This window comes from Meriones unguiculatus, chromosome 9 (genome assembly GCF_030254825.1).
Source record: "Meriones unguiculatus strain TT.TT164.6M chromosome 9, Bangor_MerUng_6.1, whole genome shotgun sequence".
NCBI classification, from domain to species: Eukaryota; Metazoa; Chordata; class Mammalia; order Rodentia; family Muridae; genus Meriones; species Meriones unguiculatus.
Genome location: NC_083357.1, coordinates 75,788,207 through 75,809,902, shown reverse-complemented (window position 1 = coordinate 75,809,902; position 21,696 = coordinate 75,788,207). Strand labels below are relative to the sequence as shown.

General features: G+C 42.5%; 1 long non-coding RNA gene and 1 pseudogene across 1 annotated transcript in view; one reads left to right on the top strand and one right to left on the bottom strand.

Moving 5' to 3' along the window:
• Nucleotides 1–3,356: 3,356 nt before the first annotated feature.
• On the bottom strand, nt 3,357–7,898 carry LOC132656393 (kelch repeat and BTB domain-containing protein 7-like; annotated as a pseudogene).
• A 4,469-nt stretch (nt 7,899–12,367) lies between these two features.
• Nucleotides 12,368–21,696, top strand: part of LOC132656517 (uncharacterized) — a 32,749-nt gene continuing 23,420 nt past the window's right edge. The window contains exon 1 of the long non-coding RNA XR_009594274.1: nt 12,368–12,479. This is a non-coding gene — a long non-coding RNA (uncharacterized LOC132656517). The remainder of the gene's footprint in view (nt 12,480–21,696) is intronic.

Sequence of the window (21,696 nt, the reverse complement as noted above, 5' to 3'; positions counted from 1 at the left end):
AAGTTTTAGTAAGTTTTATTGATAGTAATAACCAGTTACAGGTATTAACATACAATTTAATGCATTAATTGGTAATTAGCCAAATAAAGTCATTCATCTATAAAACAATATATACATCTGTAAAAACACTCATAAAGTCATCTATAAAACAATATGTAAAGTCACTCATTTATAAAACAGTAATTCACAAATGTATCACTGTTTCAGGATATTGGATTCCATTGTGAACCCTGAGATTGTGAACTATAAAAACCTGTTTCTTGTTTGGTGTGGCTCAGCCTTAACACACCTCTAACCCAAGAGCTTTCTGTTTACTGTGAAGAAGTACTTGAGGTATGGCTTAAACCTAGCACACACCTTTAATCCAAGAACTTTCTGTACAGAGGACTAAATAAAGTTAACCTTAGGTCAAGAGGTGGAGCAAGAAACCAGCTGACAGGAAGTAAACAGAAAGAATGGTCTTTGAGTTGAAGAATATTTAAGACAGTGTGAAGGAGAAGGGGCTTTTGGCTTTTTCCTTTTGGGAAGTCAGCTGCATAGGAAGATCAGCTGGGTGCTTTCTCTGCCTCTCTGAGCTAGTAGGTTTTCACCCCAGCATCTGACTCCTGAGTCTTTATTGGTAAAATTGAACATTTGGTATTTTTCTTTCTTTAAAACAACGTATCACAAAACTGAAATTTTTCCTTAAAAAACTTCATTGTAAACCAATATATTAATAATGTTTAACCTAGGGATTCATATCAAAAGTTTGCAGATTCTTAAGTGACAAACTGAAATTCTTTTATACAACAGTTTGCAAACCCTAGTTGTTTAGAAGTATAATCTGATTAAGACAAACATTTTCCTTATCAGTTATCTAGTTAGAGTGTTATTGATGTAAAGAGACACCATGACCACAGCAATGCTTATAATAGAAAGTACTTAATTGGGGCTGGCTTCTAGTTCAGAGATTAAGTCCATTATTCACATGGTAGGAAGCATGGCAGCATGTAGGCAGACATGATGCTGGCGAGGTAGTTGGGTTCTACATCCAGATCTACAGTCAGCAGGAAGAAAAAGTGACGCTAGGCCTGACTTGAGTTTTTGAGACCTCAAAGTCCAGCCCCAGTAACACATTTCCTCCAAGAAGGCCACATCCTAACAGTTCTACTTCCTATGGGCCTATGGGTGGCAGTTTCATTCAAACCACCACACCAACCTTGTGGAACAAAAAACTGGCTTGGGGATGTAACTCAGAAATAGAGAATCTGCCTAGCATTTTATGAAGCCCTGCTTGGCTCATGATATACATGCACACACATGCACATATACCCCAAGAACTTAATGGAGGTGGGGAACTGGCCATTAAATAACACCATAGGGAATGAGCGTTCTGTGTTAAAAGCAATGTTTACAATACCCCAAATGAAATGAAATGTAGATATTCATAGGCAACTAATGCACATTTGTCCTTTTGAGAAAACATACTAATACACTGCTGGGGCAAGAATTTTATAGAATATAAATTATTACTAATATAAATTGTAATACTATACAGATATTAAAAATGATGTTAAAGTGTCTTTAATTCTTTTGTGTCTCCCTCTTTCCATTTTCACACTACGATGCTTCATTCAAAGGTTTAGTTCCTCATCCTGGAACACATTCCTCTGTCTTCTGCCAGGGTATAAAAAAATGTGAGCATTTTGTCCCTGGATAATTAACACTGAAGATTTAGAAAGTTATAGAATGAGAATTAAGGAAAGTAATGCTGAGTAGAGGACTGAAGGAAGAGCTCGGTCAGGAAAAGACTTGGCAAGCAAGCAGGGGTTCCTGAGTTAAGAGCTCCAGAACTCAGGTAAAGGAGCTTGTAATCCCTAATACTAGGAGTTGGAGACAGGTAGATTCTGGAGTGTGCCATCCAGCCAGCCTAGTCTGTAAGGTGAGCTCCAGGCCAAGGAGAGATCCTGTCTAACAAAACAAGTTGTATAGCACCTGAAGAGCACCCACAACTGCCCAATGGCCTCCACATGCATGTGCACACATGTGGCCCTCCCATACACGCATACACATACAAAAAAATTAAAGCAAAACATCTGCTCATGTTATCATGTTCACGTGTCATGACAACAATTTTGTAATAACTGTCAAGTGATAAACACATTTTTACGCATTTAGTCTATTTCTAGGTTTTCCCTTACAGTACCATAACAAAACAAAGACTAGAGAAACAGAATACAATTAAAGAGGAACATGGAACTGAAATACTTTAGAAGCGCTTCAGAGAAACATTTTCACTACTCTCCTCAAATGGCACCACCCCATTATATTCCTTAACTGCCAACTTTTGAATATTTTCAAGCTTATAGTAAGAATATTCAGTATCCTAAAGGGGAGAAAAAAGGCTGAGCATAGTAGCACATGTCTATAATTGGAGTACTCTGGAAGACAAGGACAAGAAGATCTCAATTTGAAAACAGCCCAGGATACAAAACAAGACCTTGTCTCCAAAAAACAGAAGCCTAACAGAACATTTGAATGCTACAGAAGATGGTTCTATATAGAGCTTTAAATTTCAAAGTTCTTTGTGAGAATTTGATTCCACAGTTGGGAACTATAACTGCTGATCTCAACAAAATATGCAATTTATCTTAAAAAAAAAAAAAACAGTATTACTTGACAAAATAGTAAATATGATATTGTTTCTTTGCTGGGGGTAGTGGCATACACCTATTTCCCCAAACACTTGGGAAACTAACTCAAGGAATCACCTGAACTCAGGAGTTCCAAGTTATCCTGAGCAAAATATCAAGCCACCCATCTCAACAATAAACAAAAACCAGAAACATTATTTCTTGCTGGAGAATCCTAAGATGTAAAAAAGAAAGAAAATTTAGGATAATTTTTCATGACAGGACAATAAAAATGTGCAGAATTATGTCTAGTGAAAAAAGGATTGTTCTTATGACTCAGTGAAGCAGTATTTCGGGTTAAGACAAAAAATAAAAAAGGGTTAGCAACTTACTTTTTTAAAAGTATCACAGGTAGAACTGGAAACAATATTTGAATATCCTTTTAGATGAAAATTGGTCATTTTTCCAAATACATATTTTTGTATTCCAAAATTAAATTTATTTACAAGCAGGGTTTTCTTTTGGTTGTTGCTGTTTCTACTTTCAGTGAGCTATTAACCATTTCATACATTATAAACATTTGGAGATATATATATATATATATATAATCCAAATATATATATCCAAATACATACACATACATATATACAGTACAGAAACAGAAAAATATGTATATTATTGTATATAACATACATAAATACATATAAACATATGTCTATACTACACATATATGTAACTGAGAGATCAAAGAATTAAATACTAGCTTTTGGGGGGGGTATCAGTTTAAAGTTTAAAGCAGAAGCCTGAACAAAGGCCAGACAGGTGGAGACCTGTCTAGCGACCTGCAGGAAGCAACCAGCCTTACTGCATTCTCTTCCTGCCCACTAGAGATACAGTTGCTAGGAAACCAAACAAGGGAAGCCAGACCATTAATGGTTTGGGGGCCTTCCTTTAGCCAATCATTCAAAATGCAACATCCCCTTTTGTGTTTCAACCAATAGATGCTTGCCAGGCAGGAATTCCCCTGCTTTAGGCTCACTGGGAGGGACTGGAATCTTTAAATCAACCACCTAACCTGAGCAGGAGGCTATCTGCTCTCAACATCTATAGCAGTGAGGGTGTGTGAGCCCAAGTTATAACTTGTAATAAAAAGATCCTCATGTGTTTGCAACAGACTCAAAATTCCTGGTGGTCTTTTGGGGTCTCAGGAATCGGGCACTACACACTTGGGGACTCATCCAGGATCCCCAAGACCTCCCAGGATCCCTGAGCCGAAGGATCAGAACCCCAGGTAAGTGCTTTTGTCTTGGCCAAGTTCTCTGTCTCTGTTCTGTCATTCTGTGTATTTTTGAGATATCAAGGTGGTACACTTTCAATAAACTCCCTTATAGTTTCATGAATAAAGGTACCTCTCTCAAGCACTTTTGAGAGACCAAAGAATTAAAAATTAGGTGTTTTTTTTTTTTTTTTTTTTGAGTTACTGGTTTAAAGTTTAAAGCACAAGCCTGAACAAAGGTCAGACAGGTGGAGACGTGTCCAGCCACCTGTGGGAGGAACCAGCCTTACCACATTCTTTTCTTGCCCACTAGTGATACCATTGCTAGGAAACTGGCCCAGATAACCCTTCTACCCTAGGACAGCCAAACAAGGAAAGCCAGACCATAAATGGTTTGGGGGCCTTCCTACAGCCAATCAGTTTTAAATGCAACATCCCCTTTTGTGTTTCAACCAATAGATGCTTGCCAGGCAGGAATTCCCCTGCTTTGGGTGCGCTGGAAGGGACTGAGACCTTTAAATCACCCACCTACTCTGCTGTATCCGTGAGGGTGTGAGCCCAAGCTCTAGCTTGTAATAAAGATACTTGCATGTTTTGCAACAGACTCAATTCCTGTCGGTCTTTTGGGGGCTCACGATCGGGCACAACACTTTCTACAGCACTATAACACCAAATCTTGCTGGTCTTGTAAATTTCACTGATATGCTACCTACCACACAAAACATCATAAAAAGAACTTGAACTTTGTCTATTAGAGTCCAACTCACCCAATCTGCCTAGTCCCAAATTATCTCTTCTTCTTCAGCCAGGAAGCTAACTAGGTTCAAAGCAGAGCAGAAAGGATACACATGGGCTGAGAGGAAAACAAAAACAAACTCAAAAATTAGGTCAAAGTTCAGCAGGCCTAATGTAGTACCTGTATTAATCTACTGGTTTTCTCTACTGTCATATTTATACAGTCCACTAGGGGGTACATGAAGTGATAAGCAACAATTTTTGGTTCATGTGTGATAATCCCACTGGTCCGTAATAACAGAATATTAATTTATCTCTATTGTGATGACCTTCCTTCACATTTATGAAGGTGTCACCCTGTATTCTCAATTGTTAATTCTGTGCCAGCAGAGATTTAAGTATTGTATTTAATTTATAATTCAATACAATTGCAATTGTATTTAATCATATTTCTATGGCCCACTACCAGTTTTCTATTTGTAAATGCTTGTCCTTCCTCACCAGCCAAAGAGCAACTCATAAGAGATGGATTGGTTGTTGTCCTGCTGCTGATTGGTTTAGACAGGAATAGGAATGTGGCTTTTTGTGTAATAAAGAGCTGATGGCACAGACCTGGGGTAGGAAGTACAGGCGGGACTTGCAGGCAGAGATGAGAGAGACGAACAGAGAAGAGAAGGAATGGAGCTGGAAAGCAGGCAGTGAGAAACACATAGAGAGATGGAATGCCAGAGAAGTCAGGATAAGTTTAGACCATTAGGTGAGAGGACCAGTAAAGGGCCAACAGCTTTAACCTACAGAGAAGCCTCCATGTCTTAATTAAACCACAAGCGGGATTTGCAAAAGCCCCAAAATATGTCTCCATTCTGCACTAAGTGTAATGTAGATTTTTATGACTGGGATGTCACAGATACAAGAGATCTCATAAGTGAATACAAAGGCTTTCCAAAAGCCACTGAGATTCAGAGAAACACACTTCAGCCACTTATTACAGCTTAGATCACAACAGAACAAACTTACCGCAGAGAGCATATAATTACATTAGGTGAAAGAATATAAAGGAATGCATTAGTTGAGCCACTTGTTCCTCTAAACACTGTAGGATGCCACTTCTTTTTAATTTACCTCCAGTAATCGGGTCTCTCCCACCCAAGATGTAAATGAAGCCACTCAGATAAATCACAATCCATGCCCTCCTAACACAGGAAGCGGTCTGCCAATTGATGCCAATTATTTTGGGTTGGTTTATACACCCATAGGTTTTTCCTGCGCTGGGAGGATAGATGCCATGGTCTGGAGAGATAACCGACAGCTAAGGCTGAGATGGTTCTGGTGTGCTCAAGGCAAGTCACAAGCAAAGGCGATTTGCAAATTTCCCCAGAGAATGGGTTACAACAGAAAAATCGATGTTTGAGGTGTCCAGAGGAGATTATCATTCTCTTGGCACACATACCCAACCTTTGGGGTGGATTTTCTTCTGCAGGGACAAGAGTACTGCTGGTGCTGTTGTCATTATTGTTATTGCTGCTGCTGCCACTGCTGCTGCCACTGCTGCTGCTTGGCACTCCCACCAGAGCCTTGCACCAAAACGCTGCTGCAGGAGGGCCCCTTCAATTAGGTCCAGGCAGTATTTCTTCACAATAGGCTTGTTGAGTAGCCCTCCCAAGTAGTCCTGATCTTCTGCGGGGAAGTGTGCCCAACGAACACACTTGAAGACTTCCGCGGCACTGGGGCCCCGCTCTTTGGGAGCAGCCTCGAGCTACTGCACCGCCACGTGACACACAGTCTTCTCACTCTCCACGTCCAGGCTGTCTAGGCGCAGGACGGCCTGCAGCTGGGCCAGGGTCAGGTCTGCCAGCGTCTCCTCCCGGATGGAGCCCATCCTGCTGAGCTGCTTGAAGTTGTGAGCTATGAAGGACTGCGCCTGAGACCGCAGCTTGTGATGGTCAAAGGCATCAGCGAACTTGAGGATGGCAGTGCAGTTGGTCAGGTCAAGGCGGCGAGCCAGGAAGGAAGCACAGGCTTCGCGTACATACGGGCCGTGAAGAAGGCCGACACCGAGGGCTTGGAAATCCTCTTGGGCCGCCTGCCGCCGCGGGGACTGGCGAGGCGGCGAGAGCACGGGGCGTCTTCCCGGGACTGCATGGTGGAGATGGCGGCGGGGCGCCGAGGGTGAGAACGGCTGCAGACGCCCGGCTCCTCCTCACGCCTCCCCGACGCCGACACAGAGGGCCAGCCTCCTCAGGCCAGCACCGGCTCCACCGCAAAAAGTCTCCAACTACCCATCCGGAATACATTGCAGGTTGCTTTTCGCGCCTCGGGGCATGACGGGAGCTTTCAGGTGCTGCAGCTGCTTTGCATCTTGGGAGTTGTAGTTCATCTAATATCTCAAGCCTTTCTGGCTTTTTATTGTTTTCAGGCTGTACTACAAAGCACCAGCTCTCTTGAGATTTACTTTAGGATTTAGAATTTATGGTTTGGAAGCATTATTAATTACTGTGTTTCTAATATGTGTTTGGTTTTTCTTTTGTGAAAGAGCATTAATAGCATTTGATAAGACTGTATGATGACAGCCTGATCTAGAAAGCGAGTCCAGGACAGCCAAGGCTACACAGAGAGACCCTGTCTTGGAGGGGGGGAAAAAGATTGTATGACAATTAAATGAGCTACATTGCATTGGATATAGAACGCTTAGTAGTTTTTTGTTGTTGTTGTTTTGTTTTGTTTTACAAAACGAGAAACAGAACATGCTATTCATGGAATATAAAAGCAGAGAATTTGTTTTTCATCCAGTATTTTATTACAAATGATGAAACACTGATTTAACACGAGTCCACAGCGGGGGGTGGGGGGGAAATCTTCAAGTTTCTTCAGAAATGTTTCTGGCTTGTTTGGCTCGTTTGACTAGATTCTATTTTTAGAACAGTTTTAACCTTGTAGGAAAATTGAATGAACAGGAAGGTCGGGAAACTGCAAACATCCATGTCCGTTTTATCCATTAATACCCGTCTTAATGCCCTGCATTAGTGCAAGATTTGTTAGAGCGTATGAATGATTACTGATGCTAAAGTTTACAGTCTGTACAGAAGTTCACCCTTTGTGTTGAACTCTTTGTGTTTGACTATTTCATAAAGTCTGTCCACCATTACAGAATCATACAAAGTGGCTTCAGTGACAGAAATCCCTTTCTTCCACCCTTTTCCGTCCTCTCTCCCTAAACCGTGATAACCACTGACCTCCACTCCTATGCTGGAGACTGAAGCCAGGATCTGAGGCATGTTCCGAAAGTGCTCTGTTTCCAACTGCACCACCAGTCCAACCACTGACCTGTTTTGCTGCTATTGTTTTGAGAATTACTTAGACCATGATATTCCTCTTGAAGACCAGACTTAATTCCACCAGAAGTTGAAAGCAAGGCATAACTGAAGTCGGTAAAAATGGGTCAAGAGGTTTCTTTTACTGTTGCCTCTCCCATGATCATCATCTTGTCCCCTAAATGGGATTCTGCTTCCGTTACCAGCATTTCAAAGTCTGAAATCTTCTGCAGACTAATTATTCAGTACCTTTTCCTTTTGTACATACCAGAAAGACAGACTAGGTATAATCTCTCTTTATCTCTCTTTATCTCTCTCTCTCTCTCTCTCTCTCTCTCTCACACACACACACACACACACACACACACACTCACACACTAAAAAAGAAAGAAAGTGGGAATCAGAGGTGTGTTGGGTGTCTTACTTTTAGATCCAGGGGCTAAAACGTTTCCCCTGCTTGCCTGTGTGAAGCTGCTGCCACCAGAGCTGATGTAGGAATGAGTAATCCACTAAGCCTTTATATAACTTGTGCATTTCAGACCTTTGAAATCACTTAGCACACCAGAGCTACTTCTGTGAACTCCCACTGTCTTCCCTCCCCCAATTTCAATCTACTACTATCCCCAACCTTGCAGCTTCTCTTTTCCTTCCTTCCTTCCTTCCTTCCTTCCTTCCTTCCTTCCTTCCTTCCTTCCTTCCTTCCTTTTTTTTCCATCAACTTAAAAAAAAACAAAAAACAAAAAACAAAAAACCCTCCCTGGGCCGTAGAAATTGATCAGCAAGTAAATCCACTGGATATTCAATTCTGAAGATCAGAATTCCTTTTTTTAAAGAAGCTTTCTTTTTCTTTTTTTACGATTTATTTATTATTTATGCACTACTCTGCCTACATGTATACATACACACCGGAAGAGAGCACCAGATCTCATTATAGATGAATATGAGCCACCATGTAGTTTCTGGAAATTGACCTCAGGTCCTTTGGAAGAGTTGACAGTGCTCTTAACCGCTGAGCCATCATAAAGCTTTTTTTTTAAGATTTTATTTATGTATTTTACATATAAAAGTATTTTATCTGCATGTACACCTGCGTGCCAAAAGAGGGCACCAGATCCCAGTATAGATGGTTGTGAGCCACCATGTGGTTGCTGGGAGTTGTACTCAAGACCTCTGGAAGAGCAGATGGTGCTCTTAACCACTCAGCCATCTCTCCAGCCCAGATGCTCAGAATTCTATACCGTATGGTAGAACAGACTCCTACCTCCACACATATGCTAAGCTAGGTTCATGCACACAAAAATCAATAGTTTAAACAAAAACAAACAAACAAACAAAAAAAACCCCAGAAATTCCAAAACTGAAAGGGAACTCTGTAGACTCAGCATTTTGGTTATTTTTTTTTTAGATTTGTTTATTTATACATATGAGCACTCTGTTTGCATATATGCCTGCAGGACAGAAGAGAGCATCAGATCCCATTATAGATGGTTGTTTGTCACCATGTGTTTGCTGGAAATTGAACTCAGGACCTCTGGAAAAGCAGACAGCACTCTTAACCATTATTGATCCATCTCTCCAGCCCCCATTTATTGGTGCTTCAACTTTTGTTAATGGCCTTTGCCTCAGAAGGCAGAGACAAGAGTATCTCACATTCAAAAACAGCCTACAATCTAGCTGCACAGAAAGTTCCAAGACAGCCTAAGCTACAAAGAAAGACTAAACACTCTAGTGTTTAACTCTGTATCCAAGACTGTTTATGAAATTGTGCAATCCTCTTGCTTTATAGCTTCTATTTACAAGTATAACCTGATGACTTTGTTACTATCAAATATTTTGTTATATTTACAGCTATTTGATAAAAGAGGAACCACACACAGACACTTACAAATAAGTAAGTAAATGAAAAAAATAAAAACAAACAAACAAAGAAAAGTTTGTTCTTAGGCTGGGGTTGTAGCTCAATCGGTGAAGTGGCTAAGTGCTCGCTCGCTTCTCACATGTGAGGGCCTGGATGTGATTCCCAGCACTACATAAATTAGGTCTGACAGTAAAGACTGTAATCCTAGCACTTGGGGGCAGAAGGATCAGAAGTTCAAGGTCATCCTCAGCTCCACTAGAGTTCAAGGCCAGTCTAGGATAGATGAGAACCTGTTTTTAAAAACAAAACATTGGAGGGTGGCCGGAAGAGAGAACGTCCAGCCAGCCACGTGAGTGGATGTGTGGTGGGGAATGTGGGGCAGAGATGGGAGAGGCAGGGAAGCCAAGAGGTTTCTGCACTGTGGACAGAGGTAGAACTGAAGACTGGTGAGGAACAAGGAAATGGAAGGAAAATGATGTGGGGTCATGGTGATGTCTGGGCCAGGAGTGCTGCTGGGGACCATGCCTGAGTCCTGGCCTGGGTGTGTACTGATGTCTATGGCCCATGTTGCCACTAGATGCCTTTCTGGATGTCAGTAGTCTTGGGCTGCTGCCTGAGACTATACTGATGGCTGGGGCCTGGAGGAAGGTTTGGGGAAGACATGACACTGATCTGGGTAGCCTGTGCTGCCACCTGAGGCCATGGTGACATTCCAGTCCTGGCTACTGCTGAGGGCCATGTCTGGGTCCGTGTTGATGTCCAAGGTTTGTGTTACCACCAAAGGTCCTTAGGATCTCTGGGCCTCCACCTCAGGCCCTGTTGATATCTGAGCACTGTGCTGAGCTGGCTCCGCCCCTCACTGGTCACCACATTCAGAGAGCTGACCCTGACCCTCACCTAGACAGCATGGTAGAACTGGCCCTGGTGGCATAGGTGCTGGTGAGCTGGCCCTGAAAGAGTAAGGAGAGCTGGTCCCAACCTTCATCAGCTGCAGCATTTAGGAGAGCTGGCCCTGGTGTTTTGGGTGCAGAGCTGGCAAGCAGACCAACTCAGCTTCTACCCAATCCCAGAGTTTGGGTTGGCCCATTCTAACAGTCAACCCCATCTGTGAACTGCTGGATCTGGGGAAGGGATCTATCCTGCAGACCCAAAGTTGCAGGATCTCCATGGCACAGGGCAACAACAGGATATTTGAGAGGAGTCCCAGTGAGGTTACCGTATCGATAGTATAACAGAAGCCAGAGGCCTCAAACCAGACCGATAACTCACAGCAATTAACATTTGCCAGTAAAGTTGTATGGGTAACACTGGGGGACACAAGGCAACAACTGCCTCTTCCATGGCGAGATGCTTCTGTTGCTGTTTCTGTTTTCTCTTGTGTGTGTGTGGGGGGGGGGGGGTTACAAGGGTGGAGGGCAGATATGAAGAGGGAGATGAGTGGGATCGGGGTGCATGATGTGAAATTCACAAAGAAGCGATAAAAAGTTTTAAAAGAGACAAACAAAAGAACTAAGACTTTTTTAAACGTTTATGTCCGTGTGTGTGCAAGTACAATGTTCCACGGTCTGAATTTGGAGGTTAGAGGACAAGTAGTGCGTATTAAGTTTTCTCTATCTGCCATGTGGGTTCCTGGGTCAAATTCAGGTTTCTGGGCTTGGTGACAAGTGCCTTTTCCCACTAACCATTTCACTGGCCCCAAACTTGTTCTTAAACTAGGGATACGTGATGGTCACTCTTTTATTGTTAAGTTTTCATTTTTCATTTTAATTAAATGTGAGTGGGAGCATGGACACATGAGTACAGGTTCCCTTGGAGGCCAGAAAAGGGCATCGGATTCCCTGGAGCCGGAGCTACAGATAGTTTTGAGCCACCTAATGTGGGTAACAAGAACTGAACTCAGGTCTTCTGGAAGAGCGGTATGTGCTCTTCAATCTCTCCAGACCCTTGCTGTTTATCTTTATTGTCAACTTGATGGGATTTAGAATCACCATTTTAAAAAAAAACATTTAGTGTATCTTTGGGGGCATTTCCAGATAGACTGAACTATTGTTCTGCCCAGTTCACGAACCCCAAAAGACCAGGAATAACTAGACTCCGCTGTAAATACATGAGGTTCTTTTTATTGTAAATTACAAGCTGCAGCTTGGGCCCACACATACCCACCACCGAAGCAGTGGGAGCCGAGCACCCCGTGCCCGGGTTAGTTGGGTGATTTAAAGATTCTGGTCCCTCCCAGCATGCCCAAGGCAGGGGTGATTCCTGCCTGGCAAGCATCTATTGGTTAAAATGCTACATTTTGAATCGATTGGCTATAGGAAGACCATTAATGACCTGGTGTCCCTCTCTAGGGGGGATGGTCCAGTTTCCTAGCAACTGCATCTCTAGTGGGTGGGGAAAGAATTCAGTGAGTTGGCTCTTCCCCTCAGGGCATTACTAGACTTCTTTACCTACCTACTTCAGGTCCTAATAATAGCTGCTAATTTATCTTTTGGTTTCTCACTATTCAGAGAAAACCCACTTTGAATGTGCAGAGCAACATCTCATGGGCACCTGTACTGAAGAAAAAGGAGAAAGTGAGCTGAGCACCGGCATTCCTTTCTCTGTACTCCCTGACCGTGGACACAATGTGGCCCGATGCCCCACATTTCTTCTGCCATGCCTTCCTCACCATCATGGGCTCCTTCAAGGTCAGACTCAACATAAATCCATCCTTCTTTAAGGTGCTTTTGCCAGTTGTTTGTCATACCAATGTGAAAAGTAGTGAATACAGGAATGTTTAAGACTGTCTATATATTACTAGGCTCTCCTTCTGTAGCCCAGGCCGGCCTAGAATTCCCTGTGTAGCCAGACTAGCTGCAACCTGTTGTGACCCACCTGTTTCAGAGTGCTGAGGGCACAGGTGAGAGCCACCACTCCACTCTATGAATACATCTATTTGTTTATGAGACATCTCAAGTAGCCCCAATTGGCCTTAAACTTGCGATGGATCTATGAGTCGTGGTCATCGTAGGATGACTATGAACTCTGGATTCTCTTTCTTCACCACCCACGTGCTGAGATTATGGGTGTGTGCAACCACATCGACTATACATGTTTGTTGTTACTTTTGAGACCCCTTGGATTACCTGCTGCTTCCTATATAGACCAGGCTGGACCCGGAGATCCACCTGCCTCTGCCTCTTAATCACTAATATTAAAGGCATGTGCCACCATGCCCTGCCCTAATCCTATATACTTTAAATTTCATTGTATAAATATTCTCAAGGCTTTTCCATGCCTCAGTCTTCCTGCTATAGGCCCATTCCCTGTGCTTTGTTTTATTGATTTAATGAGGTTTTCCTCCAAAAGCTCAACAGTGACATTTTTTTTCTTTGTTTGTCTTTTTTGAGACGGGACTGCTCTGTGTTGCTTGGATGTTCTGGACTCACTTTGTAAGCTGGGCTGGCCTTGAACTGACATGAGATCTCCTGCCTCTGCCTCACCGAGTGCTGGGATTACAGGGGTGCACCAGGCCAGGCTCACAATGACATCTCTATCTGCTTGTTGAAACAGACTCTGAGTTAACAGACCCTTGTGGCTTATCACTTCACATAGCCTCAGGTCTTTTTTTTTTTTTTTTTTTTTTTGAGCTCATGGCCCTGAGCATGTGGACTGAACCTCACACATTCTAAGCCTTCGGCTTTCAAGACTCTCATCTCTCAGAGCATCTTCCCAAATAACCTTGTCTTTCCTAGATCTCTAATGTGCTCAGACATTGATCTATTTCTTGCCCCAGCAGAAAGCAGGTAGTTCAACGCAGCCATATATACTTGGAGTAAACTCCAGTTGCTCACTATGGCCTGAATATTTCTGTCATTTCTAGATATAGAAATCCCAACTCCCCAATGTGACATCGGTACTGGGAGGTTTTAGAGAGCTCACTCGGTGGGCTGTGAGGCTGTGTGCACTCAGCAATTAGGAGGATGTCTTAGGGTTTCTGCTGCTGTGACAAAACACCGTACCAAAAACAAACAAACAAAAAAAGAAAGAAAAAAAACAAGTTGGGAAAGAGAGGGTTTATTTGGCTTACACTTCACTTCCACAGGACTGTTCATCAATGAAGGAAGTCAGGACAGGAGCTCAAACAGCGCTCAGCAGCCACAGTGGAGAGACCTTGCCTCAAACCATGGAAGGCAAGATCAGTGTCTTACCTCCACATGTATGCGAAGGCCAGGGTGCACCATCAAACACTCAGATACACGCACATACATCATACATACACGAAATTCAGACAAACATTTAAAAACCAAATTTATGGCTGCTTGAGTGACCCAAATCAACCTTGTTTTGCTGAATTAATAATGAGTTTTCCACAATGACTAATCTACTTTAATTATTCTCAGTTCTAGTTCCTGTGTTCTGAGGGCGTGGGAGGAAGGAAGGGCTGGGGAAATAGGTTTTGATGGCCCTTTTCAGAGAAAAATCTCACATTTTGTAAGGCTATAATGATTTGTTAGCTAATCATGAATGTCAAGCAATGGGTAAGAACAGAAGAAAACCAGGGGCTGTATCAAAGCTCCCCGGAAGCCTTGCTTTGCAGTAATTACCTTTCAAAACTTCCCTGATGACTTAGACAGCAAAGCCATAGAAACCACAGCTGCCTGTGGAAAGGCTGAAAAACGCACAAAGAGAATGTGAGCAAGGTAGGAGTGTAGCCATGCAGCTCACTGCTAGGTTTTGCTTTTCTTAGCACTCATTGGTTTGAAGAGATGTAAGCCTAATTCTCTGCCATTTTCATAAAGGATAAAACCTCTCAGTGTCCCTCCATGAATGTGATGTAAACTGGCGCTGTTAGTTCATAATTGAAAGTGCTGTTTGTGCTTCTGGGAGAATGAGTACATCAGAATTAACTTGTAGCTCTAGAGACTGGTGGGTTGCTATGACAACCCAAACCAAAAAAAAAAAAAAAAAAGTATAATTGTTTTCCTTTATCTCTGGAGAACTCAGTGAATGACATAAGCTTGTGCTATAAATCCAAACAGCAGCACACACTGATTTGTTTCTTCTTTCATGACTCTGTGCTTAGCACCATCTAGGCCAGTGGTTCTTCACCTTCCTAACACTGAGACCCTTGCATACAGGGTCCTCATGTCCAGGTGACCCCAACCATAAAATTATTTTGTTGCTACCTCATAACTGTAATTTTGCTACTGTTACGAATTTTAATGTAACTGTCTGTGTTTTCGGATGGTCTTAGGTACCCCTGTGAAAGGGGCGTTAGACCCCGAAAGGGGTCATGACCCACAAGTTGAGAACTGTAAACCTAGGAACTGATAAAATGATAGATGTGGTTCTTCCCCTGAGGAAGTATGCCGTAGCAGAGAAGGCAGATAATAAACAAAAAGAAAAGAATAATAAATAATCTCAGCAAGTGACAGAAGCCCGAAGAAAACAATGTGCCTTGTTGGACAAGGCAGAGATGGGTACAGAGATGTACACACGGCCACATGAGTGTGTGTGTGTTTGAGACAGGGTTTCTCTGTGTAGCCCTGGCTGTCCTGAGCTTTCTTTGTAGATCACGCTGGCCTCAAACTCATAGCGATCCACCTGCCTCAGCCTTCCTTAGTGCTGGGATTATCTAAGTTACTTTTAACAAAAAGCCTTAAATCTAGTTCTGGGCCTGTAGATCAGTGGCCAAATGCCTGCCTAGCATGCACAAGGCCAGGAGTTTGACCTAGCAACTTTCCCCAAAAGCAAACAAACAAAAAACCCCAAAACAAATCAACCAACTAACAACAAACACCCGCCTCCAAAAAAAAAAAAAAAAAAAAAAAAAAAAAACCATCATAAAATGAAGGGAAAAAAAAATCATTCCAAGTCTAGATGGCTCAGCAGGTAAGAGCACTGTCTGCTCTTTTCAAGGACCCGGGTTCAAGTTGTGGCTCTGACATGGTGATTCTGACCTGTCTGTAACCCTGGTTCCAGGGGATCCAACACGCTCTTTTGGCCTCTGGGGGCAGCAGCCATGCAAGCGGTGTGCAGACATGCATACAGGCAAACACTCATACACATAAAATAATAGGATGCATTTTACAAAAGGTGCTGTAAGCCGCGGGTGAACTTCTACTTACCATATATTTCCATGTATATCCGCCCTCCCTTTTTTTGCTGCGGTTTCAGAATGAAAGAGGTCTTTTCTCCCTTTCAAGTGCCATCCCGCCATCTACTCTATCATCTCCCTTCTGCCTTCTGCGTCCATGACTCAGTCTGTTGTATGTCGTGATTGAGTATCACAGACCCGTAGTTCATAAAGAATTGAGTTTAGGCTTGCAGTGGGTTTTGTTGCTTTTGTTTTGTTTTTACTCTCTCATTGGTTCATTAAAATGTGTCTTTCTACAGTGTACTGTATCTTGCATAGACAACTAATTTTCTTCATGTATTTACAGGTAAACAGACATTTGCCCAACATTTCACTTTCATACAACTTTCCTAAAGTTTGCCTACATTTAAAAATAGTTTTATATACTTTTTTGTAATCACGTTCACTTCTTGTTACTTTTTTGCTTCCCTCTCACGCTCCTGCCACCTCCCTCCCCCCCACCCCGTTTATTCACTTTATGTCCTGGTTTCAGCCCAAGTCTACAGTGCAATCCAATGGAACACAATGACGAAGGCTTGGTGATGACACCTACCCTGCAGCCTCCAGCAGCAGTGGAAATACTGGCTTGCACATTTCCATAGACAGTTGAAGAACCTGTCTATGTGTGTGTAGTAGGGGCACTCCTGCCTTCTATCAAGGACAAGGCCATCCAATAAGATGAAGGCGCTGAGAACGGAGACTATGCAGAAATGCAATGAGGTTTTTCAAACCTATTAATTTCCACATGCCTTCATGTGATACAGATATTAATGTACACTCTGTTGGAAGAAGACAAGCAGTTTCTCATTAACTGACTTACATCTTATTAATATTTCTGTAACTTTTATTGTTGAAATTATGATCCCAATGCTTTTATTGTACACAATGTCCCCCATCAGCTAGATTGCCATACCTTTTTTCTTTATTTTGAGATTATAATTTTTTTAAATTCTTTATTAATTACACTTTATTCACTTTGTATCCCCCCTGTGGTTCCTTCCCTCCTCCCGTCCCAATCCCTCCCTTCCTCCACCCTCTGCATGCATGCCCCTCCCCAAGTCCACTGATAGGGGAGGACTTCTTTTCCTTCCTTCTGATCCTAGTCAATTAGGTCTCATCAGGAGTGGCTGCATTGTCTTCTTCTGTGGCCTGGTAATGCTGCTTCCCGGTAATTAAAGAACAGGCCAATCAGTTCATGTCAGAGACAGTCTCTGTTCCTATTACAATGGAACCCACTTGGATACTGAACTGCCATGGGCTACATCTGTGCAGGGGTCTTAGGTTATCTCCATGCATAGTTCTTGGTTGGAGTATCAGTCTCAGGAAAGACCCCTGCGCTCAGATTTTCTGGTTCTGTTGCTCTCCTTGTGGAGTTCCTGTCCTCTCCAGATCTTACTGCTTCCCACTTCTTCATAAGATTCCCTGCACTCTGCCCAAAGGTTGCCCATAAGTCTCAGCATCTGCATTGATAGTCTGCAGGGCAGAGCCTTTCAGAGGTCCTCTGTGTCAGGCTCCTGATTTGTTCCCTCTTTTTTGAGATTATAATTACATCATTTTCCCTTTCCTTTCTTCCTTCCAAACCCACCCAAACTGCATCATCCCCATAATAAAAACTACTGGTTTCAAGTTTTCCATTTTTCTATCCATTCTCTAACTGTAAACAAATGCTTTCCTAATGTGTCACCACCTATTGTTCCTTGTGGCTAAAAAACAGGCATATAAATAATTATAAGTTGTATATCTTATTCATCTCAATACCCCTCACCCAAAATTCTAACCATAATAAGAAACATATTGCCATTGCCACTTATTTAATGTTCTTTTCTTGAAGCTGCAATGAACCTCAGTTGTCAAAAATTCAGTCTTCTAAATCATACTATAGCTTTCTGAAGAAAAAGACTGAACCTTAACACTTTAGTGTCTCTGATAATAAACTGGGTATTGGCATTCAAAAGTTGCCTACGACATGCTTAATAAATAAACTGTGCTTCTTGAGAATGAAAACAAACAAACAAACAAACAAAAATTGCATTTACTTCCCTGTTCTGCAGGCTGAGAAGTATAAGAGCATGGCACTGACATCTTAGTACCTGCCCTGGGGCCTCATAAGGGGAAGGCAGGGTCCTTGAAGCAGCTAAGGCACCACAGCATCACATAGGGGGAGGGGCACACTGAACAGCTGAACTGGTTTCCATAACAGACCCCTTCTGCATTACCCCATTAACTGATCAACCCTTTGGGCATTAAAAAAGGATTAACCCGCTCACAAAGGGAAAGCTTGAAGAACGCTGTAAAGGTCTCACCTGGCTCTAAATCCCCTTATTATCTCAAAATAGTAATTACCATGTAATTAAAATACTAGTGTTTTTTTTTTTTCCCATGAGTATCGGTGGTCTCACCAACACCATAGCAGCCTAGGACTGCTATGATAATTAATGGCTTATTTCTAGGACTTCAAGAATATCAACTTTTGTCTCACTGCTCTGGCAGACAAATGGGGTTCCATTCCCAGCACCCACATGGTGACTCACAACTACCTGGAACTGTTCCAGGTGATTTGATACCTCATTTGGACATCAGAGGGTCCCTGCATGCACAAAAATCCATAAACCCACGCACATGCTCTCTCATACACGCATTTAAAAAATTTAAAATGTCTTTAAAAATCGGCTGGGTATAACAGAGCACACCTTTAATCTTAGCACTCGAGAAGCAGAAGCTAAGGAGGATCTCTCTGAGTTGAAGGCCAGCTTGGTTTACACAGAGAGTTCTAGGTCAGACAAGGCTACATAGTAAGATGCTACCTCAAAAAAAAAAAAAAAAAAAAAAGGAACTTAAAACAATAAGCAATAAACACAATTTAGGCCTTTTCACCAAAGGGCCCCAGCCCCTACCAGAGTCAAAGCCAATGTGAAGGCCTCAAAAGCCAAGACAGTTGTGCTGATAGGTGTCCATAGGCACACACACACACACAAAACACAAGATATTCATATATCAATTAGGTCTCACAGACAAGATACTGGAGTGTCCCCAGCATCCCCAATAATTAGCCAACCAGTGATATAAAAGTACATACTTAGTTCTGGGCATTGCCCAGGTCAAGGTGTTCCTTTTTCAATAGACTGTTTGGCCAAGTGGCCCAAATCAATCAGCTTAAAGGCCAATCTACCTCAATCTACCCACTCCCCTCTTACCCAATCCTTTAATGCCAAGGCTTGGAATTCTCTGCTTGCAGTTTTCCCCTTTAAAAACTCTACCCTCCCTCAGAAAGAGCTCAGGGTGCTCTTTCTGAACTGCTGCATCAGTTCAGAAAGAGCCCAAGCTCGAGTTTCAATAAAAACCTTTGTATGTTTGGACTGGACTCGTGTTTCTGGTGGTCTCTTACAGGTCTCATGATCTAGGCATAACACTATTATTTTATTGTTGTTGTTATATTTTCTTTTATTACTATTGTGTGAGAGACTGTGGGCACAGTGACTGTGGGTAAAGAGGACAGCTTTCAGGACCTTCCCTTCCCTCATGAGTCCCAGGATGAAACTCCACATTAGGCTTACATGCATGTGCTTTTACCTGCTGAGCCATTTTGCTGCCTGTCATGGTGCTCTTTCATTTTTCTGTGTGCTAATTTTTGAAAGAGATGGAGGTTTGGGCTAGTAGCTTGATGGTAATTGTTTGTAGTAATAATTATTTGTAATTGTAATACAAGTAAAGATTTTGAAAACATAAGGACAGGAGTTTGTTTTTGTTATTCAGACCTAAGAAGGGCCTGTGTATTTAGGAGTTGGAGTGATTTGTATTTAGCATGTGGCTAAGGAAGGCATCATCTCAATTATTTTAACTTCCTCTTAGCAAGCACTTGTCCAAATTAAAACTTCTTTTCCAAAATACCACCAATGATGCTCTATCTACCAAGCTAAATTCCTGTGCTGTGACATGGCAGGCTATACCCTGAGAGTGGGACAGGGAGTTGTGTTCTTTGGGGATCTCTGAATTTTTCATAATCATCACCTTCCTCAGTCAGGAGGTTTTTCTGCAATTCCCATCCTCCATTGCTTAAAGACTGCCCGGAAGCAGTAACTTCTCCTTTGCTGGACCATTGCTTAAGGGAAGGTTCCTTCCTCCACAAGAGGTGAGCCAAACGGATGTGAGGTGGGATGTGGGGTAACAGCTGCAGCCAGTGCTTTCCCCAAGTCTAGTCTGACCAGACTCCCTGAACAACAGCACTACCCCCTGAGTCAGCTGGGACAGAGGATGCTAAGTGCCTTGTCTATCAGCTCCTTCTTCCTTCTGGTGATAGCAATCCTTGGGGATATAGTCTTTGTGTGAGGACTAAGCTGATAGCTTCCCAGAGGTGAAAGTGAGGGACTGGGAAATTGTGTAAGGATTTAGGGAGGGTGTTAAAGTAACTTTTATTTCATTGATTTAACTGTTGTCTCCAAGGCTTACTTGCCCTGTCTGCTAACCTAGGCCTAGTCCTGGAAGCTTCTAGCCTCTATACAATCTTGTCTAGGCCTAAAATGTTTTTAGCCTCTTTGACTTACTGCTGAATAAACTCATCCCTTATAGTTCTTTTGGAATTCTGGCTGGCTGGTTCAACTCAGCTGTTCTGGCTCAACCTCCTCTCCTAGCTCGCAGATTCAACCTGGCTTCTCTCCTGGCCTTTTACTGAACTACTCTGCTTAATTTCGTACTAACTTTGGCAATATGCTCTAATCTTCTGGCCCCTTCTCATTTTCAGGCTCATTCTGTCTTCACGTGTGTCTAGCTTATTCTCTTTCCAATCTCTCTGTAAAACTCCCTGTAAAAACTGCCACAAACTCAACTCCACTGCATTGCCTCTCAATTCAGTGATTCATCTGAACTGCCTGAACAGCACTTACTAGAACTCAGAGATCTGCATGCCTCTGTCTCCTGAGTGCTATGATTAAAGGCATGTACTACCACTCCTGGACCTAAGCTTTTCTCTGCCTGTAACCTGCTTTATACCAGGCTGGCCTTGCTTTCCTTTATCACCTGGCATTAAAGGCAGCGTTGACTATATTCCAGCTGGATCACACAGGTAGATTGTCTTTGGATGTGATCTCTTGCCAGAGAAGCCATGTTCTGAATTAAAATTCCTCTACAGGAGGGGACTCTGGCTCTCATGGGCTTCATTTCTGCTATTTTCTGGAATACATGACTCATAATGAATAATTATAAAAGATAGATTTAATAACGAAGAGTGTTCATGAGCACACAAATGTACCTGTCTATGCTAAAGGTACAGGGTTGCATTCGTTTGTTAAAACATTAGTATTGGCATGGTATGGAATTAAGTTTGGGTATGTGAGTTGATTGTGAAGAATCACAGGAAAATTTGGAATTACTGTGATAACGACACCTACATGGTGGTATGAAGTGCCGATGTACAAGAAAATGTTTTTATTAAAATATGTTTATCATCTGTTTAGAACTGGAGTCCCTTAGGCAGGCTCATGGTTACTGACCTGATGACAAAATTCCCCAGTTAATAGCCTACCTCCACCAAACAAACAACAAACAAACAAACAAACAAACACCATTCCTTGTTAAGGTGTAAAGGTTCCAAAGAGCTAAGCTTCTTACTTTGGAGTCAGAGAAAGCATGTTTCAGATGTGGAGGGAATGAAGCATACAACATGCCCCTTGATAGCAAATACGGTGATAGGACTGAGTCCTCCTTTGACAGTATCCCAAGCTGCTCTTGAACTCACTGTGTAGCTAAGGATGCCCTTAAGCTTCTTCTTACCTCTGTCTCCTGGATGCTGA